The sequence below is a fragment of the Thermobia domestica genome, chromosome 10 (genome assembly GCF_964235325.1).
Source record: "Thermobia domestica chromosome 10, izTheDome1.hap1.1, whole genome shotgun sequence".
Classification (NCBI taxonomy): Eukaryota; Metazoa; Arthropoda; class Insecta; order Zygentoma; family Lepismatidae; genus Thermobia; species Thermobia domestica.
In genome coordinates, this window is record NC_137463.1 from 112,702,600 (window position 1) to 112,727,881 (window position 25,282).

General features: G+C 31.7%; 1 long non-coding RNA gene across 1 annotated transcript in view; it reads left to right on the forward strand.

The window, feature by feature from the left end:
• The window catches only part of LOC145662058 (uncharacterized), a 56,450-nt gene that overhangs the window by 6,289 nt on the left and 24,879 nt on the right, over window positions 1–25,282 (forward strand). Inside the window, exon 3 of the long non-coding RNA XR_014126970.1 lies at window positions 56–208. This is a non-coding gene — a long non-coding RNA (uncharacterized LOC145662058). The remainder of the gene's footprint in view (window positions 1–55; window positions 209–25,282) is intronic.

Genomic DNA, 25,282 nt, shown 5'->3' on the forward strand with positions numbered 1-25,282 from the left:
GTTCTTTGATTAAGATATTATTTTTTACCTCCTAAGTTAATTTTCTAATTTACAGTTTCTACTAAATATGAGATAGTGAAATCTAATCCGTGTGTAGTTGGATCTGGTTGGAAAGAAGTCTGCAATGTATGCTATTGCGATAGCCCATGGACGAAGAGATGCACACAAAACGACTGTTCCGATCATATCAAGATGATTAGTGGAATAGGTAATGATTCACACAATAAAACTACCTGTCATTCCAATTGAAGGTCTTTGCCTATTATTCCTTGGAAACCACTGGGGAGTCCTCGGAGGCCTACAAATTATTTTTCTTACATTTTGTAACATTTCTAATTACATAAAAAATCTGAAAAAAATTGATATTGTCAAGCTTGACTCATTCATCAAAGAACATACTTATTTATGTTTTTAGTGTTTTGATTTTTCTATTTATAAATAAAGAAAATGTTGTGGGCCTCAGAGCCAACCCTTGGTAGTACTAAGCGGCTATTCACTGCATACGCTAATTGTTATATTCCAGTGTTTTGGCTATTTATGTTATTCTCCTTTGAAGCAATTTTGGTATTACAACATGCAGGGGCACTCTGAGCTATTATTTTCGTACAGTGATGCCAACTGTACATTTTAAAAATTTAGTATATATATATATATATATATATATATATATATATATATATATATATATATATATATATATATATGTATGTATGTATGTATGTATATGTATATATTATTTTTTGCACTTAAATATTTTATTTTCTATTAGTTTATTCCTTCAAATTTGCTAACATTTAAATATGTCACTTTCTATTATAATCACACAAACACAAACACACACACATTACTGTTATATATATATATATATATATATATATATATATATATATATATATATATCAAGAAAGAGAAATAATCAAGTTTCAATAGTGATGGGAAAGAACTATGCTACTATGCTGCTGCACCTCTGGTGTTATCAAGTATTTTTAATCATAGAAGCTGCAAGCAGCAGCCTGCAACACTGACTGAAGACATATATTTCATAGGAAATTGTCCGTTCGTTATTCTGTGACTGTGACTGTATGTGGGAATCTGCAGCAGCATTGGAACAATGGCAAATCGTGCTTTCCGCCAAAGTTCAATTGAAAAAGTACTTAAAGAACTTCTAACTGAATATGACATAGAAGGTTGTGAGCTCGAATATAGCAAGGTACAAATCACCCTGTCAAATTTTGATGCAAAAGACATTGATTTGAACATTTTATTGATAATACAAGTGGAACAAATGGAACACTGGTAGGTTTACTGCAATGAATACCTTCTAATATTCATGATGCTGTAGTGGTATTAGTTTAGAAAACTAACAGACAAGTCGACAGACAGACTTGTTTCCTCACGTTTTACATTTTCATTCCATAGTTGCAAAAACCTGACTTTGTGCTACTAAAAATATTACAAATTTATGTTGAGTTGGCAACACTGCTTCTCTGGTGACATCCCCTATATTGTCCAATGAACGTCCCTCACACTGTCTATCTTTTTGCGGAAACAAAATTTGAAAGGATTTCTCCATTCCAAGGATAACCGGGATGGAATTATACAAGATTAATCTTGAATTCAATGGAATACTGAAGTATACCCCACTCTTCCCCATTCTACCCCACTTTACTGCACCACCACCAAAATGCGTTAAGAAGTCACCTTTGTACACACACTACACTGTGAAAATTGCTATTGATCTGTTTGATAGTTCTTTCACACAAACAAATAACATAAATAGGTCATATTTACTGACATAAATAAAAAATGGTAACTTAAACAAATAGAAACATATAGCTGACAACACTGTAGTTAGAAATGTAGTAACAATAGAGAATAAAATTAAATGATTTCTTATACATCCCAAGTTCAAATCAGACAAGATAAATTATTTTCCGTGATAAATAATGATCTTTAACCTGTGGGCCTCAGAGGACCCCTGTTGGTATTCCATGTAACCCAAAAATACTTTGATGTTTCCTGGATTATATAACTGCCATATCTAATTTCTAAAATTCAGTGCCTAATAGACAAAGAATAAATGTTTGAACTTAGTCTATCATTTGTGTACTCTATCAGAATGTAATGTAACATATATAATATTAGTCACTCCTTCTGTATAGAAAATAAATTATAATCTTTAAGTTTTACGTTCCATGCTTATACCGGCTATGCTAAAGGAGACGGTGATGGATGAGAAACGAATGAAATGGTGAAATGAAGAAAGTGGGAGGAAACGGGAGAACCCGAGAAAAAACACACACGTGGTGTTTGTCCGCCACAAAGCTCACTTGGCGAGACCTGTGATCGAACCAAAGACAACATGCATCAGCGATAAACCCTCTACCACTGAGCCACAACGGCCCCTACCATATAAAAACTTATTTATAAACTTTCATTAGCTCTCTTAAAGTATTACACAAATAGACAGAGTAGTACTTATCTAACACTTCCTTTCTAATTGAAATAAACTTATTCCCGTGTACTGGTCACGCTAACTAGAAAGAAGCACATCTGACAGCTTTAAGAGCTGTGCGTAGTAGTAACATAGTGTTGTAATAAGGTTGGAATGCGTAGAGGCTATGATTGCGAAAGTTTTATGACTTTCCAGCATTGCTTATCCTTCAGACATCATTGTATGTAATATAGCCGTCTTCATGCAATTCTGTTCACGGAGATATAAACCGATAGCTTCCGAATGAATGATAGTGGTGCTGTTCATCCGTAACATTTCCAACTTCCCGCCGAAGAATTCCGTGTTTATATCTGATTAGGTTTCTACTTTGGACTCACGTTGAAATCAGACCATATCTCAGAATTCTATTGAGAGGATGTCTAAGACCTGTAGGACGTATCTTGCACATTTCTAGTAAAATGATAAAAAATGCAGTACTGGATTGTGTATGTATGACTTCCTTTATGATGATATGGATCTCAATTTCAAAGTTTTTGGAATTCAGTAGAGAAAATGAGTTTTTCAAGATTTTAGACAAGCTTAACTTTGAAACTATGCACTTTTCCAGGTCCATAAGAACTTGTATCTTGTTTCCATATAAGAAATCAACTATTACAGTTTACCGCCATTTGTACAGTCTGCTGTGTTATCAACAGTTAACTAGAAACCTAAGCGAAGGCTGCTGGTGGTAGTGTCCTAGGGCAAATCTAAACAAAGAGCAGTAAATTGATAGTGCAGAGTGAATTAAGCAGCACACAGTGATAGTGAAACATGATGACGTCTCTGATTTTTGAAGAGCGCAAATTGTTGGCGCTAGGTTATGTTGTGCGAGACGTAAGTGGAAGGTGATGACGGCATTAAAAACTCACAGTATAACTACAACCTTAGGGAAGGAGAGTGGTTCCAAGAAAACCACTCGAGACAGGTCTCACATAGTATTGAACCAGATTGTCAGTCATAGCCGTAGAGTGACTTCGATGCCAGTGACATAGAATCTCAAGAGTCACAGCCTGTGTCGACAGTCACAGTTCACCGATATTACATTCTATCAATATACGGGATCAGGTTACATGGTACAAACCCCTTATAAAAGATGTAAACATTTTAGCACACTACAGCACTAGAAAAATGAAACACGTACATTTGATGGATAGTAAAGCTTGGTGTAGTTGGATATGTTTTCATTCACCTTATTTCCTATTACATACAGGCAAGTCGTAGATTCTCACAGCGGGAAGTTCTGCGGGGTTACTGGAGAACATTAATATGGAGATGAACACTTATCTTGCTCCATCCAATCTCCAGACGTGAACATAATTGATCAACTGATGTAACTCATTCAATATGCGCCACAATCATCTACGAGAGAATAACTGGAGTCTGAAATCCGTTTTATGGCTGCGAAAGGACAAAACCTCGGTTAAATACAGAAGAAATTGTTGTGTATGTACAGGAAAATATGTACCGTTGCAAAATGTTCAGGTATAGCAAGTTGTTTAAAAAGGTCATTGAATGAACATTGTGAGTTTACCACATGTAGGTTGTCCAGTAACTGAATCAGTCGATGATCAATGTTACACTTACGAGGAAGGTCCATAAACCGTGAGAGTTGAATTTTGATGAAAATTATTAACAAGATTCAGTTTGAGATGAGAAGTAACGTAGTAATAGTCACTCGATGCGCAAATGCTTCGTTGAGCTGCTACACCGACGTCATCTTGAAATCCAATAGGCAATGTCCAAGAAAACCCTTTTGGCACAAAAATGAAAAAGCTTTTAGTAGATCTGACTTCAACATTGTAAATCGGGATAGGGCACCTCTATGTAGGAATACTTCCAGTGCATGATCGCCATCTTGAAAGTCGCCATATTGAATCGCGGTCAAATATGATAAATGGCAAAGGGGTCATGTGGCGTATCAAATAGCACTTAAATTTACTCCTAAATCCATTTTCGTAACCAAAGTTTACATATCTGTTTTCATTTCAGAGTTAAGAGCTCTGTCACTCACAGGGACATATAAATACTGTGCAAGTTAATTTTTTGTTATGAAACATGGTCGTGCGAGCAAATGCAGGGTTTTAACTAATGTAGTAATAGTCATTTGATCTACAATACCCACTGTATCTATCAGATCTTAAGCCTAGTGGGCTAAATGATTAATTAAATTGAAATGCCTATAGTGAAAAATGGAGTGGCAGCGCTGTAACAAATTATACCTATTTCAAAGTGCGCTATATATATGAGTCTGTGTGTGTTGCGATTATGCATAGCATTTATATGCTGTAATATAAGTTAGTTAATATAACGACACATATGACTTTACAAGGATATGTCTTGAAATTATTAGAAAATTAATAGAAAAATAATAGAAAAACCATCAGAAAAATAATATAAACTGGTGCACATAAGCAAATATTATCCTACCAACCTTTTGCTCTTCAGTTGTGATGATGGAGACCCATAACGAAGTGATTAGCACCCAGCATCATGGAGCAGTACAAACACTTAATAAATTCACATTCGTCACAATCTTGATGACCACAGACACTATTTTCTACTTGGAACACAGTCTCCAGAACATTTATAAATGAATCAACTATTGCTCTTGTGACATACCCACATTTCTGCCATGCACATACAAGTATGTCCTTTAAGACTGGCCCACAAAATTGATGATACACAACAGAATACATTTTCATTATAAAAATTCTGTCATGTAACTTGTTCGGTGTACCACAAACAAAAAATTTATGTTGAAAATAATCCTCAAGTCTTCGAATTACCAGCTTATATTGCCGGAAAAAGTATACATCAAGAGGCTGAATAAATTTGGTGGTATTTGTGGGGTATAACTTCTGCACGAATGTTTTTCCCATGTAACAATTCTCGCACGTATTCATCCGCCTGTCCACTCCACGAGTCAAGCAATAGCATGGAATCCTCTTTCACATCAGGAATAAACACGTCTTTTATCCACCACTTGACGTGTTTGCGAGTGAGTTTACCTGATTTACTCGCATGAATAACAATGTTGAAAGGTGTCTGTCTAACTAACTATTGTTTCATTTTGGGTCCGAACACGCCTTTATGCTCCTGGAAACATGTACCTAGCCGTACTGGGGAAATGTGAATTTGGATGGTATATACGTGGGACACTGTACTGTTTCTCACCTTTTTCTGACAGAGTTCTACCAGAGGTCATTTCGTACTCAAACCTAGACTGATCAGTATTAAAGATGCATTCACAGTTGTACGGTATCTCAGGTATTATTTTATTAATTTTAATCACAAAATTTTGGGCATTATCAAGTAATTCACCTTCGTTTTCAACATCTTTCTTTGTTACAAATTGGTTAATCCTTCGTGAGCGAATCCTGTGCTCTTTCTTAAATTTGTTAATGAAACACGGAATGGATAGTTCATTTTCCTCGCTATCAGTAACATCCACGCTTTTAAATGATAATTATATACCGTAAGTCCTTTAGTGAGATAAATGTTGAACGTCTTTCATACTTCGTATTTCAGTAGTGACATAACATGAGAGCGAGGACGTTTGTTATGGAATTTCAAAGCCTTATACACAAAAGCCGTATTGCATTTCAATTTCTTCGCTGCAGCTGCAACAGTGTTACGTTTCCCATTCTTTCTCAATAATGCAACGTGCTCCTGAATTTGTATTTGTTAACGATAGCTTCTGTTAACGTACAGATTTAGATCGGCTTGGAGATGGCATCTCATACTCGCTAGTAGAAGGCTCACTGTCACTGATTGATGGAGTAGTTATATGTTCTAAATCCATTTCGTTTGTCGAATTTTCATGTTCACCCTCTGTGTCAGTGTCTACATCTAATGTGTCACTAACTGTTAGAGAAACGTCACCATCATATTAGCTTGCTATCATTCCAAGCAATGTACCTCCAAATCTCTTATCTTCTACCCCATTCTTACTCACGATACTATATTTTTCCACCACTGCTTGATTAAAATGTTGACTACGTTTATTGGATTAATTGTTCGCATTTTATGCACGGAACGAATGTTTCACTGGTCCAAGAAATGGGTTCGTACCGAACCTCACACGCCTGCCCGCACCAAAATTGCTGTACTACTACCGTTTCTCATTCGGATACAGATACCATACACCTCACTGCACACCCATGTTGCAATTGCCTGTAGGAAAGCACTCTAAATTCTGCGTACTATGTCTTAAAACCCTAAACAATATTCGTGAAGAGAACTAATAAGTCTACTTTGTTAGTTTTTAATAATACGGAGTACAATATTGGGGAAATTCGCCACATTCCCATAGAGTATTTCAAACACAGATAGTCATATACATCACTATGAGTGTTAAAGCACATGAATAAACAAGTCTTAAAATAAATTTCTTGAGTTTTTTTTATCACAGTTTTGATATGAAAACTAGTCTTGCCCTTATTACAAGCGAGTGTGTTATCGTTAAAGGTGTAAAGATGCAGATATTTTATTATTTAATATTGAATTTAAAAACAAGAAAGAGGCTTTTTTTATGGATTGCAACCTGATATCGAATCTTATAATAATCTTTATTGCCATCTATTCTTAGCAGATTTGTATGCATTCTCTTATCATTAGACTTCGGATCGATATGCACTAAAACACGGCAAAATATGGATGCAAATATGCGCTAAAAATCACAAAAATATGCACTGAAAATATGCAAATATGCACTAAAAATTGTAAATATGCACCAAGCAAAAGCTAAAGTTAAATGAGGAATTTTATTATCTTTAGAGAAAAAAAGTTGTATTATTTGAACTACTTATACTTGGTGTATAACTATGATGCATTCATGCTACAATACACTCGGTCTTATTTGGCAAAAACGTGTATTTATCAGTTAAAACATTACTGTACATCTAAACAGTTCCTTCCGTGTCACGGGTCGTTAAGAGACAGATTTCAAAGAAGCAATGTTACTTGCCGATAAATCTGAAATTCGTGCACGTTGTTCCCAGGAACACTTTATTTACATTAGACAAAAATTTTATGCCAGGATTTTTTGCTTCTATTGACTGTGTTTTTCGAAGAATTGCTTGTCAAATGTCTTTGTGGCGTCTGTTTCGTTACTGAGTCGAACAGCTCAAATGCACTTGAAAATTCTAATACCCGCTCTTCTAATCTCGTTATAATCTTTGAAATTGAACTGAAATGAGTACTGATAAACGTAAGGTGCTCTTAATGTTTTCAGCTGCGTCCAAAGCTTCTTGAATACATTTTATTTGGTTTCCTCGGGTTCAAGCAGCTCGTAGTCAGTAGGTGAAATTAAAATACATCTACTCATATATATATATATATTTACAAATAAAAAAAATACGCCAAGTATCTGTGAATAAACAATACATATATTAAGAGAAGTAAATAAACATTTCTGGCATAAGCATATAATAAAACCTGCCTAGGGAAAATTGAACGCACAAACATTTCGATTAAAGATTTTAAACTTAACGAAGATAGATCTATGCTTAGAAGATACCTTAGAAAATAAATAACTAAAGTACATTCGTATAATGGACATAGATAAAATAAAATTTTGTACATAGGCCTACCGTATTCAACTCTAGTATTAATGTATGCTACGAATTAATACATAAAACTTCAAAACAAAAAAGTCTATAACGGTTTAAAAGGCCAAGACAAAAGACATATGCTAGACCATTTTCAGCGCTCCTTCCTATACCTTTGGCTCCCTTTTTTGATCTATTGTGTATATTGTACTCCTTGTTCCGTGTATCTAGACTAGCTAGAGAACGAGTTATGGTATTTGAAAATAACTAGGTAAATTGCACATCGTTCAAAAACTCACACGGTATCTAGGGCCTTAAAATGGACTAAGGTTAAGTGTGTAGGGTAACAAGTAAACGAAGACCTCTACAACAATATAGTTTATATAAATAACCACTCACGGAATGTCTAAAATTTTTCTAAACACTGCGTTCCGGAACTTGAAACTTTCCGTTACAAATTATATTTTAACATCCGTTGCTCGCATCACAGGTTCCGCCTAATCAAGAGAATTTAATACTTCTCTTTTTACCTTTAAATTCATGGATCCGTGAAATATTTCTGTTTAAAATAAATTTCGGTTTAATAAGGGCCCTATTGAAGGTAGTTTTTACTGTATTAAAAGTCTGTATGAAAGAAAACCTTATGTTCTTGTTTAAAAGAAAATAAATCCATTTGAAATTACTTTTTGTATTTAATTATGTGCTAAATCCTAGAATATTTTCTTCTAATGTAACATTGTCCGATTCAAACTGCAATAATTTACAATGTATAATATTGATACTTTAAACGAAATAAAATAATTTGAGCGAGACATGGAGCATGAATGGGAAGATAAAGTTATCGAAAACATAACAGAAGACTTAGTAGGAAAGTTACGTTTCGAGAAACTGAAGTGCGTATCAAAGCAACACAAGCTTATATTTAAATAGTCTTGGGAACTTACCTCCTTATCTCAGAAAGTAACTTGTGTGACAAGTTTTAGATTTTGTAAAGCAAATATTTTAATTAATTTAGAGCTAATTTTCAAAAGATTGTTCATTTCTTCCCAACATACATTCTTCAACGGGTTCTTAAGGATGAAATTTGTCAAGTGTGAAAAAAAAACTTATCTGGATTGTTTAAACTCCTTCCCAGACTTGAAACTGCTATGAAAATATAAGAAGGCCAAAAAATAGAGCGCTGCTGAAGTTTGAGCTTTTACTGTCGAACAAAATACAAATATCCTCTTCTGAAAACAAGCTTACTTACATTGAAAATATTACTTGTTTAGCATACACTTCGAAAAATATATTTTCTTCTTGAATTGTTAACGTCTCTCGACTTCAATCCATTGTTTCACAAGATAACTCCTAGAAGAATTTGCGGACCCATATAGTTGTAGTGCAATATCTTTGTCCAATTTTTTCCATCAAAGAAAGAAATTTGTACCATTCAAATTAACAAAGGAGGGCCATTTCAAAATTTGGCAACTTCAATCACTTGTAGTGCGACATCTTCATATTCGAATTTTAACTAGCTTAGAATTTTGTCTAATTTTTGTCCATTTTTGTCCACCCACAAAAACAGTTTGTACCATTCAAATAAACGAGAGCTCGATGTGGCCAAATTTTGAAATGGCACTCCTTTGTTAATTTGAATGGTACAATTTTGGGGGATGGACAAATATGGGCAAAAATTGAACAAAATTCTGAGCTAGTTAAATTCAAATTTGAAGATGTCGCACCAGAACTAAATGCACCCGAACTTTCCTTTTGGTATTCTTATATTGCCACAGGACCACACAATTTCAAATCCAAACTCATATACATACAACAGTAGTAAGTTTAACTTCCGAGATGCGTGACCTGGACATTTTGTTGTAGGTGATTTGACATCGCTATTTATATCTTCTTCCAATAGGGTGACAGTCATGCATCCATGCATGGAGAATGAATTGCTTACCCCTTTCTTATTCTTCCTTCACAAGACCTTGGAATATAATCTAAACCGACAACAGTGAATCATTTAAATATCTCGAATCTATTTATATTAGAAACTTGAAATTAGATTTATGAAGAAAATTGTTGGACGTTAAAATTTATCAATTTGGGCGTTCCTTTAAATATGCATTTATATGCAGTATCGACATAAACATGCACTAACCTTCGAACTATGTGAATATATGCACTATAAAACTCTGCTCTTTTACCACAAAACACTTGAAACGATTTTCTGTATAAAGAGCATATGAATATCACATCAGGAAAAAAAATGGAAGTATACAAGTCTGCTTATCACTTGTAACAAAACACACACAAGAAAAGTGAATTCTAAGTTTCCATGTGTATAGTCTAAGAATAGGCTGTGAACTGACAATTTAAATCCTCTTCATTATTCAATGCGTCAGCAATAAATCGATTGTATTTAGACAAACTGACAATAAACACATTAAAGTTTTTTAACTCCGTAATATGTACAGTAAATTATAGGTTGTCAAGTATAAGTATTGGAAAAGAACGCAATATTCTGCAACAATGAGGGTCTTTGCGTAAGGTTTCAAGATAGCAGAAGAAAACTTAACACACTATAATGGATCATGTAAAATTGCCTAAAACAGTTTTTTTTATTCAGTTTATCGTCCCAAACTTATGTCTGCTACGCTAAAGGAGACGTGGACCTACTGATTATAGTGGAATCTGAACCACTTTGGTCGTTCAACTAAAATGCACCAGTTTATGTCATATTTCTAATAAATATATCCGAACAATCATTTTGGTACTCTCTGCTCGTCAGTACTATTAAACGTGTCTTTAATCGACCACCAGTCTATTCCATCGCACTTTGAAATAGGTATAATTTTCAACAGTGCTGCTATTCTATTTTTTACTACACGCATTTCAATTTAATTAACGATTTCTCTCACTAGGCTCAAGATCTGATTGGTATAGTAGATCTTGTAGATCAAGTGACTACTACTGCATTCGTTGAAAACCTGCATTTGCTCGCACGACCATGTTTCATAACACAAATCTAACTCCACTGTTTTTATATGTTCCTGTGGGTGACAGAGCTCTTAACTCTGAAGTGAAAACAGATATGTAAACTTTGGTTGCGGAAATGGATTCAGGAGTAAATTCCAGTGCTATTTGACACCCCAAATAACCCCTTTGCCATTATCATATTTGACCGCGATTCAATATGGTGACTTTCAAGATGGCGATCATGCACTGGAGGTACTCCCACATATAGATGTCCTATCCCGGTTTACTATATTGAAGTCAGATCTACCGAAAGTTTTTTCATTTTCGTGCCAAAAGGGTATTCTTGGACATTGCCTATTGGATTTCAAGATGGCGTCGGTGTAGCAGCTCAACGAAGCATTTGCGCATCGAGTGACTATTACTACGTTACTCATCATCTCGAACTGAATTTTGTCACTAATTTTCATCAAAATTGAACTCTCACGGTTTATGGACCTTCCTCGTTAGTGAAAGAGTAATTCGTGATAAGTGGCGAATTCATTTTAGAACACTGTCAAATATGTTAAACATTTCGTAGATTGAATAGATTGAAACTAGACCAATGAAAATAAGTAAATGTTCTTCTAGCCAATTTGAAGACTGAAAGATATTAATGCCCGAGATAAAGGGATCTTGATACACTTGCTTATGAGCACAATTATCTTGCTCATTTGTATTTAGTGTTTGACACTGACCGTCCATATTGTAAAGATTGAATCTTTCCATTGAGTATACCTCACATTTTTGTAGAATGTCAGAACTCACATTTCAAAGTTTTTGGAATTGTTTGAAAAAGCTCTGTTAGTTATAAGAAAATAATGTGGGCTTTAGTGACGATAGCATAGTTTTCTTATTTTCGTTCATGAAATTAAAATAATTAATGTGATCTGAGTTTTATCTTATTATCTTTAACGTGTTATGCATTTCTATTATTGCTACTTTTTTAATGATTTTTGTTTTATATTTGCCTTGTTTTTATTATTTTTCTACTTGCGATTACAGTTTATATTTTTCTACCTTATTGTATTATTTTGTGGTACCTTTATATTAATCTGAACTATATTTTTTAATTAAATGAAATTTATTTTGAACTCTTAATGTATAGTTTAATAGTATGAATCCAGTTTCGATTTGGTAATGAAAACTTGTTAAGCTTCGTAGCCATGCTTAATTCTAGACTTATTTGGACTCTTCGGTTATAGCATGAGATACCTCAAGTACCAATATATTATTTTTTGGATAGTTTCTGCGTGCCCATACCCACAAAATAACGCTTTAGCGACCTACAACCGAAGTAATAGTTTACAAAAGCCCATATTAGATCATAAATTAATAAAATCTATTGATATTTCTTATTTTCTCACTTGTAAATTCATATTTGCAATTATTCATCTTATGGAAGTAACATTTCTTATTAATTTTGGTAATAAATGTCAATATTGAATAAATATGTTTAATACAACCTGTATCCTCTTCTATAGTTAATTGGTTCATATTAGCTTTCTATCTTAAATAGCTTAAACTAGCAATACAAATCTACAACTTTTACTTAAAAATTATGAACAGTTTAGCCAACTAACTGAATATATTGGCTTCTATGATTTATTACGTACAGGTGAAGAAAGTGCATAGTAATCATTGTGAATCATAACATTTATGCCTTAAAATATTCTAGGAAGACTAGTATGAATTTTAATGCCGGCGCCCTTACTAAATTTATATAAAGGTAAATTTAGTAAATATAATTAATCATGGAACATCACTAAGTAATTTTTAAAAACAACTATGTATTTCAGATTCCATTCGGTATATTATTTCCTAAAGCGGTTACATTAAGGGATTCTACAAGCCAGATGATATTATTTTAACAAGGAACATACTCTGCAGTTCAATACCAACATAAAAACACAGTTGTTGTTAATTTCGTGGAATTCAAGCCAGATGGAAACCCCTATCATAAAATCACTATTCGAGAAAAGAAAATAGAAGTTAGAAACAATGCTTCTTTAAACAAGCTTTATATTTGCAAGAAAAAGTTTTTTATTATTATAATTAATAACAGCAACTATTTTATTGGCGTGCAACAGACTAAAGGCATTATTTAGAACTAATGATGGTATTCAAGAACACAGGATATGGACTCTAAGTTAATAATCTGAGATATTGACATTAGCTTTCCCTATTGACCTAAATTTTATTTCTGACTGAAAATGGACTATTTCATATAACATTTAAGTTCACTGAACATATATTCCATTACATAATTAAGTTCTTAGCACTATTAGAAATCTTTTGTATAGTCATTGTCTATAATAACTATTTCCTTTTCACACCATTCTGCAGTATAAGGATTTTAATAGACAGACATAAAGAAAGTCTTACTTCGTAAGCAACGGGGCTATTTCTTTTTAAAACAATCGATATGACATCTTCAAAGCCCCTAGTTTACCGTAAAGGTCTCACTGTATAATCATAGATTAGGATACTTTTCAAACTATACATACACAATTACTTTGAAGAATCAGAAATAAACATTAATATTTCAACGAAATTACAGTAAAATAAAGATTTTATATTAATTATATTTAAGCAAATTTTATGATAACATTTGTTCTAATGTATACATAATTTAGACTTAAATAGAGTAGAAATGTGCACAAGTTTACACAAATTTAGAGTAACTACCACAATATAATACTATTAAAATATTATACTTAAATATACATTTTTTACTAGATACATCATAATATTAAGAGTATATTTTTCAAAGATGATTTACTGAATATATATGTAATTGACAAGGAATTTTAAGACAAGTTACATTTAACCTGAAAATATTTATTTTCTTATATTCTCAATATGACAAACAAAAAGCATTTATATTATTAATATTCATTTTTCTATTAAAAATAGCAGTAGTATTAATAAAACCGTTTTGGCCGTAGGTTTAGTGACGCATCTATTTTGTGACTAGATTTTACACTAATAAGCGCCTTTGAACATTACGCTTCGAATAGATAATTCCAGTGTAAAAACATTGATAAATAAATCGCTTAACACCCCTACTCATTAATACGCCACTGAAAAGTTATATAGCAAATGATAGTTGATGTGCTATTGGTAAGTGACTAATTTAAAGCAATATACAAGACAATATTAGGCTAGGCACAGCTTCAATTCCCAAACCTATTTCAAAAAGCTATAAAAGCAGCTTCTATCTTACATCAGTGTATGCTATGTTATCTTAAAATTCAATATTTGATCTTATTTATTATAAATTTTAAATTTGAATATCTATATTCCCAGATCCTCACTCATACATTTTAAGTCCTTCCGTCTGCTTTCGCATTCTTTTTTAATTTTTGTAATATTAATTCTAACCAGCAGTTTCTTTAGTTCTAGTTGTGTATTCCTCAATTCAATTTGTTCGTTGTTAATTTGGTTATTAATAGAATCAGAGAAAGCCCTAACTCTTTTATCCGAAAATATATTCATTTGGAGACACACTTTCACATTTGCGCATCTATCTATCTATCTATCTATCTATCTATCTATCTATCTATATATATATATATATATATATATATATATATATATATATATATATATATATATGTGTGTGTGTGTGTGTGTGTGTGTGCAGCTTAGAAAGACAAGAAATAAAACAAAACACACATTCAATTGCATAAATAGGTATAGCTGCTGCATGCTTCTTCTATATGCATAAGATTTACGTACTTCCTTTGAGATTTGTTGCAGAAGAGAGGCCATGTTCCATTTAGTTCTTCTTTTAGTAAGCACACAAGTAATTCTGGATGTGTGGCAATGACTATCCCAATCTTTTGTTCTTCCCCCGTCTTTCATCTCAGCTTGAAAAAAGAGTATCTGCAGTGCAGTTGTCCGCCACCTTTCTCCGACCATAAACGTATCCGTACTACATGCCTTTCTCTGCATTTTCGTTTCACACCTACCACTCATGCAAATTTCTAAACAAAGGAGTTCAAATATGTAAATGAAAAGTCTTGCGTAATTAACCAACAAGAGGAGGAGAGAAGCTGTTTATAGAAATATAGATCAGATGGCAAAAAACTTCAGCCAGTTATTTAACATGATTTCCTCATGCTTTAATCAAAAAATGTAGGATTACTATTAGAGCTACTGCGCCCAGGGTTGGAAATGTATTGAGTATAAAAATTTTTTCTACTTATTTAAGGGAGTTATGTAGTTGGATGAGTTGAAGATCCTTTATTATAACTACTGTAGCTATTATTGAAATATTTATTGTGAAAACAGTTATAGCCGTAAATTGAAACTTTTCAAAAATTTGCAGTCATGTCAACGCACTCGATCAATATTATAATACATACTCCAAATATTTTCAAGATAGTTATTTAGGCCCCCAAAGTTTTAATGATATCTTCATATATAAAGATTGTGGCAATTGTCTGATAAAAAAAACTGAGTTGGCACACTTAATTTACACATCTCAAATTACAAGATTTTTATATCTCAGCTTCTAATTATTAATTTTAATCCTTCGTAAGTATGGTGAATTTCTGGAACATCTTTAGCGTGGCTAGTCTCACAGATAGGTTTGTTTCTATTCTTCTCCTATGAAGACATTTTCTTTATTGAACCTAAATATGGTTGTATTATATTACCATAACCTTTATCAACATACAACTATGATCATTTCAATTATTGACCTTAAAAATGCTTTTGAGCTGTAAATGAAATATACACCGAAAATCATCAAATTTTGATGAATAAAATGAGACGAAATAGTAACAAGAAAACTAACATTTTTATTATTTTATTACATTCTTCTTGTGACTTACATTCTTATGAGCATTATATAGAAATATTGTTAATTTTAGTTCCACAGAACCTGTGAATATTTCAACTAGAAGTGTGACCAACTACACGTAAAATGACAGAGTAGATACAGTATAATGACTTCTAGTCTCAACGATAATAAGGAACTCACTGACACACACATGAAGTTGAAGTACTTTACGGGAGAGAAAGGTACTAACAAGTTCAAGTCCCACCACCTACAGCGAAAAAAAAACAACAAATGAACAGCACCCGAAATCTGAGCCCGTGCCACACTTACGAAAGAATAAAAAGTACAAACTGGGGTAGGTTCGATTTACTCTCATAAATTTACTCCTATATTTTCAACCGAACTCACTGATAATTAACATCTGATATTTTGTCTTACCTTGTAATTCATATTTTGATAAAGTACCAATGGAAGCAGGTTATATTTAAACTCATTTCACCACAAACCACCCCTAACTAACATTGTAAATTTTATGCCTTAACTTCTAACTAATAAATTTTATATCCCTTTCCATTCTTAAGATATTTAAAATAACCATACGTCAACTAATAAAGGATTAAACTAAGTTTTCTTTCATGTAACACAGCCTGAATACGAATAAACATAACACTACAAAATCTCTTCTATAGAATTATAACCATCAAAAATATTTAAATTTTACACAACTACATGTTAATTATAAGTATTGATAGTGATAGTGGAGTCTGCGGCTTATCTTGTTTTCTACTGAAATAATGACTTCAACTCAGTCCATTGATCACAGTTCAAAGGAAATAAGCATTCATTCACTTCGAAAATTATTTGAATATTTTCTTGGACATTCTTAACGATTACATGGAAAATATTCGTAAAAATAAAATTCTTCTGATGTTAATTACTAACAACTTACTTTTTCTTGTAGATTTTTAAAAAATCCATTTTTCTGATATTGTCGTATTCCTTACGTATATCGTTCATTCTATTAACAATCTTTTATATGCTCATTTGTTAACTCTTCATTCATTAATTTGATCATATTAAGCTATTCTTTGAACGATTCAATTTGATTACCCGTATTTTTATAATATTCTTTCTTGGAAGTTATATTAAATCTTGTAGACAGATCTGTTATTACTGCAATAGGTGATGCAAATGGTGTTGTAATAATTGAATATATTGTAACAAGAACAAGTACATTCATAAACCCTGTTGAAGCTGAAACTAGAATTGATAACGTAATAAGAGTAGTATACATACATTTTATTCTCTTTATCTTCATTTCGTTTTTCGCCAATGATTTCCCAAGATTTAATATTGTATAATCAATTAGTATAATTAAATTTTCTCCTGAAATCTTATCTGGAATGTTCATTTTATTATATGAATCTTGTGTTTTTTATCATAAAATCACTTTATACATAAAACTTTAGAAATTTAAAACATAATTATAGTTTCTTAATTATATTTCCTTTCTTGTATATTATATTCAAAATATTTTTCCAACCACAACAACGTAGCAAATAATTGTATGTGGTACATCACTTTCAGAACTAACAATTTAAATTGGTTCTATCACTTGATGTTATTTGGTCTAGGAATTAATTCGTGCGGGTGGACAAGAGATGGCACAACGAACGGAGCGTCCCACAGTTCCGTGTATCCACACATGTGTTGCAAACCCCTGTCATCGCGTATCGTTCGTAGTATAGGGCAGTGGATTAAAGCGTCAACAACACCAGTTTGTAGTTAAGTGAACATGGCGCAATTTGTGCCTGATAAAGTGTTTTTGCGGGGTGTCCTGCTGCATTACTTTAACATGCAGAAAAGTGCGACTGAAAGTCATTGTATTTTGGTGGAAGTGTATGGTGACCATGCTCTAGCTGAGCGAACGTGTCAGAAGTGGTTTGCACGGTTTAGAAGTGGTGATTTCGGCTTGGCAGACCAAGAGCGAGCTGGACAGCCAAAAAAATTTCAAGACGAAGAATTGACAGCATTGCTCGAGCAGGATTCGTGTCAAACGCAGGAACAACTTGCAGCAGCATTAGGCGTTGATCAAACAACAGTCTCCAAACGCTTGAAAGCCATGGGAATGATTCAAAAGATGTCACATTGGGTTCCACATGAATTGAAAGACAGAGACGTTGAAAGACGAAAAACCATTTGCGAATTGCTGCTTCAACGACAGAGCAGAAAGGGGTTTCTGCATCCAATTATTAAGGGTGATGAGAAGTGGATCCATTACGAGAACCCTAAACGAAAAAAGGCCTGGGTGAAACCAGGTGAACCAGGTCCATCACAACCAAAACGAGATATTCACTGTGCAAAGGTTATGCTGTGCATATGGTGGGATATGAAAGGTGTGGTGTACTATGAGCTGCTGCAACCGGGTGAAACTATGAATGGAGAACGTTATCGACGACAATTAATGCGTTTGAAGCAAGCTCTGGCCAGAACACGACCAGAATGGGAGAACAGACATGATAAACTTATTGTTCAACATGATAACGCTCGCCCACATGTCGCAAAACCGGTCAAAACCTATTTAGAAAATGTCGGATGGGAAGTTTTACCCCACCCGCCGTATTCACCTGACGTTGCTCTTTTGGACTACTACTTGTTCGATTGCATGAACAACGATTTGATTGGACAGCGGTTTACTTCTTCAGAAGATATCGAAACATGGGTCTCTGACTGGATCGCTTCCAAGGATGAGGACTTCTTTCGCCACGGAATCCGTACATTGCCTGACAGATGGGCGAAAGTGGTGGCTAGCGAAGGACAATATTTTTCTTAAGGTATTTATATATTTTGTGTTTGTGCTACAGCTTCAATGTGTGCGTACCAACCGTACGAATTAATTCCTAGACCAAATATAATATTATATTTGCTTGTGTTAATTAAAACATTGGTCCACTATCTGAAAACTATTTTGATAGCAGTATGTTTCAGTGTTCCCAATTCTAGTTTCTTCTATAATATATACATTTCTTATGCTTTAAATTACTTATGTTTTTGAAATCCAAGTTCTAGAAGAAACTAATTTGACCGTCCATTTCTAAAATAGATATATCGGACTTTACAAAGATCAACTTGGCTTCGATCTTTTTCTTAGTTTTATTTTCTATCAGTTTGAAAAAACAGAGAACAACAAAATTAAGCATATCAAGTTCAAGCGAATTAAATTTTGTCGTTAAATCAAACTCAAAGTATTTACCGCTAACTTATTTCTGTTAATATTGATATGTGTTGAAGGAAATACGAGTCCTACCCTCTTTTAACATGTTACTTCTTAGCAAGATAGCGTAGTTTGTGTCATAAATGACAAAATTCAGTCTCAATTCCATATTTTAATCTTAACTTCACCTGCTGGTGGTTCATCTTTCTCATGCGGGCTATCCTCTTTCTTTGTTTCACAAATAGCAAATACATTATGATCAGATCCACTTCTTTTAAATGTATGTGTTAATCCTCCTTTGGACATAATATCTTTAAAATCTGTATAATATCCTGATAAAAGTCAGTGAAAATATTATTTCTTCATCTGTTCTTCACCATGTAATTCCTACCTATCCACACACATCATAATGAATTGCTTCTGGCTTCGAAATCGCACATATATTCACCGCTGTCGAATTTAAACAAACATTGTCAACAATATCTAAAATTTGTCCATGCTTACAGATTTGTGTTCGAGAAAACAAATGAGAAAGGAAATTTTCAAGAAGTCTAATTTTTTATCTCTATATTTACGGTCGGCGTCTCTACCACTAATTTCAAAAGTAACAAATATCAGTATAAAAACGTGGTTGTAGCTATCATTACACATTAATATCAAAGTCAATAGACCAATTGGCTTATATAAATTTTCAATTGTCTTTTGATTAGGCATAAATGATTGTAATTCATATGATTCTATTTTATTCATATTCATTGTAAAGAGAATAGAAATATGTTATGGATTAAGACAATAAAACCAATTAATTAACCACTTAAATGTGAACTACAGAGATCTTTATTTCTATTTAGTTGACCAATGATTTCAGAAAAACTATATCCATTTGTAATCGTTTAGCAGTGTAATACGTATAATGTTCACAAGTTACCTCACTGAAATGTGTACGTGTACTATTATATTCTATATTGTTATTATCAAAATATTTTATAATATTTTTGGGTGGAAAATCCCAAATGAATCAAACACATTTTTCAAATTTTCTTTTTCCAATAACAAGTTCATTGTGTTAATTCATTTTAGGCGTATAGAAATTAACACTGTTCAGGCAATTTATTGCAGATAAATACCCCTCTAATATTTCGTATTTTTATTTGTTTGATGAGATGTATTAAATGAAAATTTCTTAAGGTTTTCATTTTTCTTTATCTTTTTTGGATTTAAGTTCATTTGGAAACTCACCATCTTGTTTTTCTTCTATTGCTACATTATGTATATTTCGTTTTTCTATTTTTTATTATTTTTGCATCAACTACAGCTTTGACAATAGCAGCGGTATCGCCAGTGGCAACATCTAGAACTCCTATTCTAGCCAAAATAAGTGAAATAGTAAATATGAAACCTGCATAGCGAACTTTATCATTTGTCTTCATTTCTTTGTTTATTTCACTTAACTTCAGGCATGGAAGGAGATAAAGACATACTCTATATTGGAGCTTGCTTAATTTTTCTTCTTTTCGTTTCATTTGTTTCGTGGTTAAACTAAAATCAATTTTAATTAAGTTCTTCGTTAGAAATTCTGAATCATGACATTGAATGGTTATATTTATTATAAAACTAAAAAGCTTAATGGAAAAGACACTCCATACAAATTATCCACATTTGAAAATCTAAAATATTTATAAAGAAAAACTTATTAATCAAATCATTTATTAATCCTTTCATTATTTCTAAATTAAGAGCTAATGTATACAATATTATTATCAAATAACCTATACCTTAATAAATAAACTTCATGGTTCTAGATAATCACAATAACATTTAAAACACAGTTCTGACCAGAACAAAATGAATTATTTAATAACTATACTTTTTTACAGTTTCAAGAACCTAACGTCCTCTTCATCAGACATTGAGAAAAGACAGATAACAGCAAATCTTATATAAGAATTATATATGTCATCTGTCTTTTCTCAATGTCTGATGAAGAGGACATTAGATCCTTGAAACTCTAAAAAAAAGTATAGTTATTAAATAATTAAGTTTGTTCTGATCAGAACTGTGTTTTAAACCTATACCTTCCAGATAGAAATAAAGTGAGGGAGTTTAGAATTAATTATATTCACAACACCCACTTTTTCATTATAAAAATAATTATTTCCAGCTTTTTCTTCACCATTTATCACAATCAATCGAAAAATTAGCTTTTATATCATCCATACATACATAGTCCTTTGGTAATTTGTTATATATCTTCCGTCTCTCTTCAAACCTTAGTGTTTTCCCTTTTGGATGTGTTGAACAAGAGTTGGTTTTATAGACTCTTCCCAAAGAGACTTTATAAGTTTTCTATTTTTTACCTTACTAACTTTTGGATTTCTTTCGTTTGGATTATTGCAACGAAATACAACATTAGAATCAATTACTATTTGCGTATATTTTTAGATCATCATAATTATAATTTTTATATATTATATGTTAAGAATTCCCATAGGCCTTTTATTCCTGTATACTATTGATTACTAATTACTAAATCATTACCATGAATACTAACTTTCTATTTTCTATCAAGATTTATTATTTTCCGATCTTCGTTAAATGCTTGTACTTCAAGACCTTTATAATCTCTTGTTACATAATATTTGGATGTAATTTTACAAAACATGTTCTTGTTCTCCTTTATTTTTAATTTGTTTTTCTGTTTTACTTCTCCTGTTATATGTAGATGACTTTCACTTATAGATCATAGGTGGTGTTTCTAATAAGTCTGAACTTACTTCTATACTTTTATATACAACTGGAACTAATCCTTATTTTCTTCTCGTAATTTGATATATTTTGTCTTAAATCTGTAGTTGCATTGATAACAGGCTCATTTTTCTGTTTATATTTCTCTAATTTACTTTGATTAGCCTTTTAATTACCTGAGATATTTTAACAAATTCTTCTCTTAACTACATACCTTTCTTAGCTTTATTTACATCAATTTATTATAAAAAAGAATATAAAACATAACATCTCGGTTTGAATAGCTTTAGATGTGTTCATATGCGTTTAGATGCATTGATATACGTTCATATACGTTCTCACTACACTTTAAAAAACTTTAATTTTATGTCTACACTTACCATTATTTATATTTCTAGTCATATGTATTGTTAAGAAACAATGCTCCTCATACCAATATTTATTGCATAACGATCGTAATTTTTCAAACGACATATCAGATCCAACAAATTCATCATACATATATGTTTTAAATTTACATTACCTTGTCTAAAGATACAAAAAATTAAGTTGCCTATAAATAATTCTTTCTTTACATTAGAATAGGTTCGTCCACGTTGAAAGCATTTTATACTTTATGACGACCACCAGCAAAATATCGTATTACATTTTTTTCCTTCTAAAATGAAATTATCAAACACTAAAACGGAATCATTCTCACACTCGTCAAATGGAATAATTTGTTCATTATTTCCTTTTACTATTGCTACTGTATCAAATATATATTGTTCTATGTGTTGAAAGAGTTGCATTAGTTGTTGATATTGAGGTTAACATAGACTTTTAGAATAGATAGAAACATTTGCATATTTTCACTAGGCTAGTACTAATGAAAAGTTATAATCATTAAAGTTATTTTCTACACTCACTTAGTTCTACTAATAAACATTATATATCATCAGGTAACAACAATCTATTCTTCTTTGTGTTAGTTGCTCGTTCTGTTTTATTAATATCATTATCCTTACTTTATTATCCAAATTATTCATTTTATTATATAATAAATGAAATTATATTTCAATGGTTATTGAACATTATTAAACCTGCCTCTGCACAATCAACTTGCAAACAAGGAAATAATTTAGAGGTAGCTCTAGTAGAAATTTAAGGCACCTATTCAACTTGAAATATTACAGAAAACAATAATAAATTAACACTTCATATAAAAACTTCGGGTCTTAGTGTTATGCCATGTGATATCAGTGTGAGATCAGAGTTGTACCTGGTCAATACAATTTAAAAAAAAATTAGAAGAATACATTAAATCACAAATTCAGTTGCAAGATAGTACATTAGGAAAAACTTTACATTAAACGAAAATAGAAAAAATAGAGTTAAAATATTCAGTTAACATAATTCTATAACGTTAGATAGTATTACTCCCGCACTAGGCTTTAGTGACAAAAATTTCTCTAATGGAAAACATGTTGGAGATAAACTACCAGACATTGATACATTTGATAATATAAATATTCACTGTGATTTAGCGAAGGGTACAAGTTTAAAACATAATCAGCAACAGAAAACGAAACAAATGTAATCATAACATTTAGAACAAATGCTGAGTTTAAATAACCAATCCTATATGAATTTAGAGAAAAGATACTTTCACCAATACATCAAAATAAAATTAATAGTTCAAAGTTTTAATTCGACATGAGGATGGCAATTTAATTTATTTTGATGGAGCTCTCGTCATGTTCTCCTTGGTACTAAATAATTCGGATTTTTATGCACAATAAATATCGGTATATTTGGTAATATTAGCATAGGAAAAGTGATGCTTCACATATTAACATTAGTGAAAAGCAATTAGAATTATTAAAGAACGTAAGTAATATTATCACGAAAGAAGAGTTTAGGAATCATAGATATATATAATTTTACATGAAATAATACCACATAGGATGGTTTTGAAAAGAATACTTGTTAATGTAGCTAGTGAAATTGGTCAACAATGGAGATCCGGATTCGATTTCAGCTGGAGCTCATGTGGATCGGATTCAATGTTGATAAGTTGGTCCCTTCTCATATAGCCTCGTTGCTGAAAGGGATGTTAGAGTCAAAAGTCAACTCAATCAATTCAATTGATCAGCAAGATTTAGTAACTTTACAAGAACTTAAATCAGTAAACAGTATTGTTAATAATAAATTAGAGAGAGACAAAAACAATTGACTGTGTATTAAGAAGTTTACAAGACACATACTTAAAAAAGGATGTTTTTGATACTCAGATGCGCGTCACAAATGAAGGTTTACAAATTATAAATAGATAGTTTTAAATTAATTATGAAGAAACTTCAAATTTAATATGTCGATTGAGAACAAAAATATTGAAGTTCGAATTTTCAGAATATTTAATTTATTTAATACTTATCAGTTCCTATATAATGGAAAAATAATGTATATGTAGTTAACATGTGATAGATATTTTTAAATATAATTATAAACAATACTCTAGTGGAAAATTTTCCTGTAGGAATTCAAAATTGTGATATAATCATGTTTCAAGCAGATAAAAATTCAGCAATGAAAGTTGGACAATTGTTATTTGTTATTATACATATAGAAAGAGGAATTTAATAATTTTGTTAAATAAATAACAACAAAGATGTATTTCGTGAAGTGTAAGAAACCGACAGATTCGAAGAAAGATACTATTAGAATAAAAAACAAAGGAAACATATAAAATGAAATTTGTGGTGTATGTGTTATTACTAAATCTCAATTCCTAAAAAATAACTAATTTGAAAGTAAAGGAGTACATTATTGAAGATATTCAAAAATAGCAAGAAACAAACTTCCTGGATTAAATACTAAAATACTACTAATATACTAAATTAAATACTACTAAACACTAATACTATATTTATTTATAGCAAGCAATGGACAGTAGTGTACTAAAATGTATATCTATGTGAAGTATACCTTATAAATATTTGCTACGGATAATTGATGTGTTCTGTAAATATGCATTTACTGTTGCACTTAAAAGAGAGGTTTTAAGGTTACAGAAGCGTTTCAATCAATATTAACAATTAGAAAATCTTATAATTTACAAACTGATCAAGGGAAAGAATCTCATAACAATGACTTTAAAGAGTTGATGTACAAATATAATATCAATCATTACTCAATTTATAGTGATAGAAAGTGTTTATGGTAGAAAGCTTTAATAGAAATCTTAAGCAAAACATGTGCAAAACTTACTAAGCAATGAAATTATAAATGGATAGATATATTACATGAATTAATTAATGAGTATAACAAGGAACTACATAGAACAATTGATAAAATTCATGTAGAAATCAATAGAAATTAGCTAATAATATTGCAAAATATATATAAGAAGGAATATAAATACGTTAAACCTAAATATAAGATTGGTGATTATGGTCGTACAAATAAATTTAAAGGTTTGTTTGTGAAATGATATACACCAAATTGGTCAACAA